The sequence below is a fragment of the Rhagoletis zephyria genome, unplaced genomic scaffold (genome assembly GCF_001687245.7).
Source record: "Rhagoletis zephyria isolate East Lansing unplaced genomic scaffold, Rhagoletis_zephyria_1.1 Rzeph_scaffold_02732, whole genome shotgun sequence".
Classification (NCBI taxonomy): domain Eukaryota; kingdom Metazoa; phylum Arthropoda; class Insecta; order Diptera; family Tephritidae; genus Rhagoletis; species Rhagoletis zephyria.
The window spans coordinates 31,830-41,811 of NW_016159816.1; positions in this window are offsets into that span (position 1 = coordinate 31,830).

Sequence of the window (9,982 nt, forward strand, 5' to 3'; positions counted from 1 at the left end):
ATATAATAATAATTAACTACAATAAATTTATGTACGTATTAGGCATTTGCGAATGTAATGTATGAATGAAACAGCAAACACGGAAGCAACAAACAAACAAAAATGTAGATATACGCATGTCACGTTCAACTAAATGCAAATCTCACACTTTAGTACAGTAACTTGAAAGGTGAGCAGAAATGCAGGCAAAAAAAGTTATGTTATAAACAAACAGAAACGATGAAAAAAAAAACAACAATAGGTTTTAACAACTACGAAATTATAAAATATTTAATCGCTAGAAAACAGTAAATAAATTACAACAAAACAAACATGCATAAAACCCAAACAACAAAGTTAAAGAAATATGCAAAAATAAAACATTAAACATTTTATTTCAAAAAAAAAAAAATTCCAAAAAAAAAATTCGAAGCATTTTTATTTCTATTTACATACATATATTTCTTTGAGATTCGCTGCATTCCCCTCCTTGTTTTATACTTATTAACGCTTGAAACGCTTAAATATTGCATTGCCCTTTTTGTTTTTCAGCTAAAACGGTGTTCATATGAGGCGATTTTACAGGCAATTTTGGAGGCGATTAGTTGAATTCAAAGTTGGCTTTCTCCGAACTTCAACTAAAAGTTGCCTGTAAAATCGCCTCATGTAAACACCGCATAAGTGATTAAACGTTTTGGTTTCTGATGCATTTGATATTCGAAATTCAGTACTTCTGTATGATTGTATATGTGTTTTCATGACTCCGATTTCTTAGATTTCAGTCAGACGAAATTCTTACTTTTGTGAAACGAACAATCGTTTTATTATTATGCTGACTACACACGGGGCAACCGTTGAAGCAAAAATTTACAGAATTTTCTCTCTCATTTGGTACTCATATTGCTGTTCTACATTGCACTGATTTTTTATGATAATTTTTTGCATTAATAATATCTTTAAAATTGTAAAGTCTTTTGAAAAAAAAAAGTCCTGACATCAGAGTGAATAATTAAAGACGCAGTTTTGCTATGTTTGTCCCATAGTTTCGTGAGTATATCGATTCTTTCGTGTGTTCTGATTTTTGTTTTGTTTTTTGTCGTACCGTGCTATTTTTGTCCACGTAGTGACTCGAATATTTTTTTACGCACACATTTTATTGGGCATTACCCAGTGGAAATCCGGCACAATAAAAGTCTTATATGAACTTAAAGAGAAAACAATTTCAATAAAAAAAAACCCAAAAATTTAATGAGTTCTGCGCCCGAAACGCGGCATTCGTGATCGAATGATTACTCGTTTCGAATCGCATCGAATAAAATAAATTACAGCTGTTTTACTCCCCAACACAACTTAAATTGCTGAAGCGCACTGGCTCAGAAAAAAATTTAGTTTCAACTTGCGTTTCAAATTGAAACTTTGAATTGATTAAATGTATTTTCCAATTCGTTACATTAATCTATGTACATTAAAATTAAAATGACAAAATAAGATTTTCTCAGGTCTAGAAGTCTATATATTTCTCAAATGTTTTTCAAATCGCCTTTTAACGTTTGAGCTATTAGCTCATTTCCATCAAAAGCTGAACTGCAGTTAAGAGCTCAGATAAGTTTCACGAATTTTAACATGAGGTGATCGGTAAGGTTTCACGTTTAAAAGAGTATTTTTACAGGCACAAAATTGCGTAACTTCAATTCCAATTTGACTGCCTAAACGATAGATTTAAATTTTTTTAATGTTGCTGTTGTTGTTGTGTTTTATGTGTGTGCGTATTTCCAGCTGATAGTTTTTCCTATGCCCAAATTGAGGACCATATCGTAATTTCAGCCAAAATCGAGAGTAACCCAAATTGCCAATTTGGTGCTCTAAAAAATAAAAATACACTAAAAAATAATATTTTTTTTTTAGAAATGATGCAGATTTATGTGGGACCACTTTTTCGAAGATTTGCAATATGTACCATTACGTTGGAAAGAGTTACTTTACTGGATGCCTATGCCAAATGTTTCTAACTTTTTTTTGACGTTCGGGTAACGCACAAGGTCTATCGCATTTTCAATAGTTTTCTTTAAGGCGCGAAAAGAATCATAACATTACATTTTATATGTAAATTGTTTTTGGTATTTAAAAAAACAATTTTTAAGTTTTTTATTGTTCATAAAAAATTTAAATTCTTGGAAAAAACTCTTTTACTTGAATTATGCATAGGAAATTTAAGAGTTTCAAATATTTTTGTATTCGTCGAGTCGGCAAATGATACCATTCTGGATTTAAGAGTTATGACCACTTTTTTTAAATTTTTGTTAACTAATTTTTTATATCTATCCGTGTTAAAAAATTATTTTTATTATAATATTTTGCGTTGTTATTTTTTTCCATTCTATTTCCCATTCCCCATTTTATTTATTTTCAACAGTGACGATATTCACAATTTAATGTCGAATTTCCACTAGCCGTAGAATGGAAAAAAAATGTGTGCCATTTATAAAATGTTATAGGCAAACAAACATAAGCCTTCATCGATTCGCCAACAGTGAGCGAGTGGCGAATCGACGACGACTATAATCAGGCAAGTGCTGGTTATCGCACGCTTTCATTCCGAAACTGAAATTTTTGGCAAATCGCTTCGAATTCAATTCGAAGACTGCTGATTTTAAGAATAGACTGGAATTGGGAGAAAAGTAATTTATTAAAATTTGAGTAAAAATAAGTGTCATCATGTCATTAATTAAAGAAACCGCGAAAAAGCAAATTTGGAAATTCGTTAGAGGATTGATTTATTCTAGAAAATTATTCTTCGGAAAATTTTACTAGGGATCTTCTCAGGCAAAAATTTCATGCCACCAACGTTAAAGTCTACAAAATTAAAAAAATCTATGCCAAGAAGGAATAACGGCCAAACTCAATTTTAAAATTTTTGCATCAAACATAAGCAAATCCTTTTTCTTTAGATTTCACTCCCTTAACTCGATTTGTTCAAATAAATTTAAGTGAAAAAGGTATGAAATTTTAAGAAAAAGCAATTGCTTAGTTTTTATGCATACGGCCCACTGTCTATATAAAAAAAATTCATAAAATTTTAAATATATGTATTTACAGGTCCTTTATAAAGTGTAAATTTCATACAAATTTTCGATTTAAAGTTTTCTTTCTTTTTTTTATATAAATTTGAGTGTAAGTCTTAATAAAAAATTTTATCTGGTATATCTGCAGCCACCAATTGGAGACTGCTTGAAAAAAAAAAAATGTTTGGCATAAATTAAAAATCCCAAACTAATTACAACGAATCTACTATTTTTGTTAAGGTCATAATGTAAATTGTTCATATGTATTTAAGAGAAATTTCAGAGAGCGATTTAAGACACTAAGCCATCAACCAACTCAACATTCACAACACGTTGGACACAAAAATACGCATTCCTCAAAATTAAAAACAAATTTTTTTTAAAAAAAGATTACATTAAACAGTAAAAACAACACAAGGAAAAACGTTTAAACTAAGACTTTAAGTATTTTGTAATATATGTATGTATTTACGTAAGAAATATGTAACTTCCAAAAAGAAGAAATTCAAGAAATTAATAGCCATAAAGAAAAAAGTAACTAAAAAAAAAAAACCATTTGAAAATAACTGATGAAAATAGATATTTACATAATTTTTAAATTGAAATATGAAAATTAAGACAAACCTTGCGCAAACTATTGAAGCATTCAATCAACACAAAGCCAAAATTAAATTTAATGCTAATGAAAGTAAATGTGAAAACCACAACAACAAATATTTAAATTAATTTTAACAATTTGTAGATGTTTTCTAATAGGCGGCTAATATATATGTACGAGAATACATACATACATACATATGTAACTTTACAAAGCACACACAAACACAAAGAGTTCTAGAATAACTCAATGAACGGTAAAAAATTGTATAAACACGTAAAAGGTTAGGAATCAAAGTAGAATCGCAATAAACAAAAAGCAATTCTATAGAGAAAAAATTGAAAACAAAAAAACCAACCAACAGCTCCAAAAACTGTTTTCAAAACCGCAACAGTAGGCAAAGTTATGAATTCAGTATATCGAACTCTACTCTTCCTCTCTCAAAATAACAAACGGTACATAGTATAGTAACTAAAAGCAGTGTTAAGGCAGTAAATATTTGCTGTAAAAAAATTGATAAACATTAGTGCAATATATTTAAAAAAAAAAAACAAAACAGTTAAATGAAAAAAATGTAATTACACTTTGAGACTTCTTAATTGTTAGATGTAAAAAAAGACAAGGCATAAATAGACTTACAGGTAACAAAAAAAAAAACAAAACAAAAAGTAGCCGCATACATACAGCAACAAAAAAATATCCGAAATTGCCGTAAAGATGGCGTTGCAATGCCAGTTAGCAAAAGTGGTCCACACACAGTGAAGAGAGGCAGAAAGCTGAGAAAACGCAGCAAAAAAAAAACAAAAAAAAACATTTTTAATGAAACTAAAATAAAAAAAATATATAAGTAACTCGAAAACAGAATACTCATACACATGCACGCACACACACACACACACATACACACACACACACACATACGTACATACATACTTTAACACTTACCATTTATCAAAAGCTAAAATCTATGATAACAAAAATGAAGTGATTTTTCGCAGTTAAAACGACTTAGCCGAAATAAAAGTATGTATATGTATTTCGATTTAGTATACATAGAAAGTTACTTACTAAAAAAAAAAACAATGTGCGTACGTAGAAGAAAACTGTTTTGCGCTGAAGGCGTTTGCTGGGGGGTGGGGTGTGATGTCGGCTGACTAAAAACAAAAAATATTTAAAAAAATCACACACACACATACAAACACGTCTTTGGAGTAATACATAGAATAAAATGCTAATACTTAAATTTAATAAAAAAAAAGTTTAAATTATGAAAATATGCAAAGAAAAAACACAAAATATTATAATAAATGAATGAATGAATGAAAATAAATGAATTAAAAAATATGAAAAAACATAAAAATATTTAAAAGAATATTGAATGGCATTTTTATTATTGCTCTAGGTTGGATAAAATAAAATTTAATGCTGAATTTTCACTAGGTTTTATTTAAAAACTGCATTGTGGAAACTAACATAATCCGGGGGTTTCACTGAATTCATTCGTAGTCTGATTTTGGTGAAATCTACGAAAGTGTGATCACTGATTTCGAATTTCTGTAAACGTACTTACAGTATCGGTCATATCAATAGCATCACCCCTCTTTCAAAGTGATATTGTTTGCCACTTATGTTTATTTATTTATTTTAAGAATTTTCAATTAAAATGCAGTTCATTTTCTAACAAAACCCATATAAACATAAGTTTAAAACTTTGTAGAAAACTAAAAAAATTCAACAAATGTTCAACGAAAATTTCAACATTTTTTCTCAGAAGTGCTAGAAATTTTTTGAGTATAAATAGTAGTTTTATAGCCCATTAAATTTTAATATGATATTATGTGAAAATTTCAAATTACTGTTAATTTTTTTGATTTTTTTTTTGTCACTTTTGCTTCCATATAACGAATAAACAAAATTTATTTTTATGCGGAACGGTAATTTTTTATTTTTGTTTTTGTTTTTCTTAAAATTTCAAACCTTTTACTTAAATTTATTTGAAGAAATCGAGTGAATGGTCTGACAGTTAAGAAAAGTAAATTATTATTAGTTTTTATTCATACGGCCTTTTATCTCGATTTGAAAATAAAGTTTATTTGTAGAACAGCCGTTTTATTTATATATTTTTTCTTTTTTTTTCTTAGGTTTCGCCTTTCAGTCAAACTATGTTCGAAAAAGAAATGAAAAGAAAAAAATCTGAAAACAGGAATAAAAAGAAAAATCAAGTGAAATATAAATTCGGATGGATTGGAGTAAAATCGGTAAGCCGTTTCAAATACTTTTTTGCATATTAGTCATTAATTTTATGGCGCTCTAAACTAAGGCTATTCAAACTTTTGATACAAAAATGCGAGAATTTGAATTTCATGTTTTTTTTTGGTTGACTATTTCTCGGATATGCCGATGCCCGGGTATAACCGAAGAATATATTTTTTCAGTGATATAAAGGTTTTGACTTTGAATAATTTACGATTATTTACCGAACTTCGCCATTATCAAAATGACATATATAAATTTGGTTCCACTAGTCACAGCGTAGCCATTTTTTATTTCAAATGTGGAAATATTTGCTAGATAACAATTAGTATTTTAATTTACGTTTTTTAAATTATTTAAACTTTTTAAATATATATTACATAGCCGCCCTCACAATGGATATAATAATAATATTTTGGTCCTCGTACTTTTGCTAAATTTTTCGCCGTGCTTTTCCAATTTGTGGTGTGCATCCTGATGTTTTGAGGGACCTACAGTTTTACGTCACCTCAGCTGAAATACACTAGGCCAGGGCCGGCGAACCTTTATACATATACGTGCCATTATTTCCATAGAAATATTAAATAAACGTTCTTGGAGACATTAACTGACACACAAAAGAACGAAATGTGGATTAATTGTTCCATGTGGTTATTGTTGCGTTTCTCTCCCAGAGAGAAGAAAAGTTAAGAACTAAAACGATAAATCCGCCTTTAAATAGCTCTGTGTACCTTACTCGGTACACTAGGTAGATGAATGAAAATATTGTCAAGATAGCAAACGCTAGCTTCTGCAGATAGCTAATATATCTAAACCTGGATTAGAGATTTCTAAAAGTTTAGTTTTAGCTATTTTAGTCAAATTGGCTGATGGTCTTTCTAATTCGATTGATCCCAACTCTTTCTTTGTTTCGACAAAGTTTTTATTCCATATTGAATTACCCCGCAGCTCAATCGGCTGCACTTCAAAATCTTCGATTTCCAAACCAATCAAATTTAGAAGTTCAATTTATCAAGTGGAGTCACATCTGGATACACAATAAATTTTAGTGTTTCCAATAAGTTCTTGAATTCAGAAAATCTCGATGAAAATTCTTCCATGACAGTATTTATTACCATAAAACATTTCTGGTTTTTCATTTAGGTCCAAATCGGATTTAAAATTTTTTAAATTTGGGAAACATTTGTAGCTTTTGGAAACAACATCTTTACCGAAAACTTTCAGAAGCTTTCAAAATTATAACCTTGAAACTTTACTTTCAAATTCTATAATTGCTGGTACCTATGTTTTTTACTCCAAAGTACTCAGTACTCACAAAAAAAAAACTCTTATAGGTACTCAGAACTTAAAAGAACTCGAAAGTACTCAGAACTGAAAAGTACTGCGTAATCAAAAATACTCTGTTTCAATCATCACTTTGATACATGTACTCAGGATCGATTAAAAGTACTCAGTATTAAGCGTCGAATAGGTACTTAAAAGTACTGAGTTACCCAGCATTCAGAAATGATTGTACTGAATTTGAAGTTTCAATAGTTTTTAAGTACAATACTTAGCCATTCATTTGACTTGAATTTCGGATTAATATACGAATTTGAATAAAGCGCTGCTAGCTTGTGAGATTTCTACACTAAGCATAGTGTATATTTAAAGGAAGTACTCAGGGCTCTTAATCGTCAGCGTATGATATGATGAAGACTCCCTCTGGTGGTTGAGGGAGCGTCGAAATTAAACAGACGCGGGGAAAGGACACCACCCTGTGGAGCACCACAGTTTAATTCTTCTTGGTTTGGACGTTTTATCTCCGAAGATGACGGCCAAATGTCGACTACTCAGATAATGCGCTGATCACCGTTTGAGTCCCTGTGGGAGAGTGGAAGCCTCAATGTCTTCTAGTAACGCAGATTGTCAGACGGTGCCTGGAGGGTGGTTTCGGTTAAGGCCACAGGTTATCTGAGTCGTTCTTCGGGTTTGCTGGTACTTCCCACAGAGTAGGTGTATGATGTATTTTAGAATGCATTCCCATCATCCCTTGTCCAATTCGCTATGACCAAGAAGATCGTGATTTGACTGCAAGGCGAAAATTATTGGGCTAAGAATTTTCCTGGCATTGTAGAAATGCTAGCAACTATTATTAACCTAACTATATTTGTTGTGTTGTGTGTGGTTTTACTCTTTGGAAAATCTCAATTGTTCGTAAAAACTGGAATTCAGAAATACTTCGCAACAAAAGAAAATGCTGCTTCCTTCTCCTTCCTCTACTTCCTTTTTAAAATTTTCGCTTGTGATATCTTTCAAACGGAGAAAGGATCTTTAAGACCATTTCATAGGCTTTCATTTGTATTCACATAAATACCTACATATGCACATACATACATATCTATGCACAAACAAGTAGATTCCTACATAAATCATAAGTGAAATGAGAGTAAAGGCAGGCAAAGTGTACTTTCTTACTTAATATAAGCATATCTAAGATATATTCGCATATACATATTACACCACTAACTGATATTATAATAATTAAATTTTCAAAAAATACCCACCATAAAGAAAAGATGCATGTGAAGAAATATTTTCACTACCAAGTGACCTTCTTTTTTCATCCCAGCAATCTGTCTACAGATATACATACATACATATGTAGTAGACGACAAGGTTTACACGCTTTGCGGCCTAAGATGCATTAAAATCGAGAGCATTTCGGAGAAAAGAAAAAACTTGCATTTCAATGCGCTGATATGCTAATAAATATGTACGTATGAATTTCTCGCGTGAACTTCAGGTACATATTCCCATTGCATTGCATTGCCTTCATTTCATTGTCAACTGTTGCGCACTTTCCCAAACCAAAGTATTTACAGGTATGTGCATTATGCATATGACTTTTTTTCTAAAATTAAATATACCTATGAGGAGAGGATGGGGAATGATGTAAATCCAACAAAAATAATTTGTTTGTCAAAGGTTTGTAAAAAAATCCCGCAGCGACTTCGAGAAAAAATGTGTGCTAAAAAAAAAACATATGCAAGTTTATATGGACATTTGCATTTTGAATTAGAATTTTTTAGTTAAATATATTTTGAAAATCTGACATCAGATTCGTAATCAGAAACCCCAGAAACCCACTGGAAACGAGTTTCAACCCTTGACAATGTTTAAAACGTTCAGTATCACCGTTTTAATTTTAGTATTTTTTTTTTTTAATTTGATCAACATATTGGATATTGGCAAAATTGACTTCAGACCCTTGGCGACCCCAAAAACTCTCGAGTGCCGGTTTTTGAACAAATCCAACCATAAAAAAAAATGGATCGCCATTTTGGATCCGCCATTTTGAATTTTGAAAACTGACTTCAGATTCCTAATTAGCAACCCCAGAAACCACCTAGTAACAAGTTCCAACCCATGACAACGCGTAAATCGTTCAATATCAACGTTTTAATTTTACTAGTCTCTTTTCGAGAGCATATTTTCGGGCCTAGGCCCAATCTAACTGTCCAAGACAGGTATGTAATTAGGGGAATGTTCCCCAATAAAACCACAGTAATTATATGTATTATATGTCGGCCGCTGTGGTTTAGTGGTAAGCAGTGCGCGCTTCCCTTCCGCAACGCCTGGGTTCAAACCCTGGTCAAAACAACATCGCAAAAATTTAGAAAAAAGGGTTTTTCTTAACAGCGGTCGTCCCTCGGCAGGCAATGGCAGACCTCCGAGTGTATTTCTGCCTTGAAAAACAGCTTCTCATAAAAATACAATCGCCGTTCGGAGTCGGCGTAAAACTGTAGGTCCCTCCGCTCTGTGTGACAACATCAAGGCGCACGCCACAAATCGGAGGGGAAGCTCGGCCAAACACTAACATATGTGTAAGCGCCAATCTATTATTATTATTATTAATTATATGTAAAAATCACATTTTTAGCTGCATTTCATCATGTCAAGAAAATAAAAATATTGAGAACAACAGCGTTTTTATAAAAAACCCGACCAGCGCGAGATCTAAGAAAACTTTTTTTTTCAAATTAAAAAAAAACACGTTTCTCTTTTTTTATCACAAACAACAATAATTTGAGGTAGCGTTTATGACTTT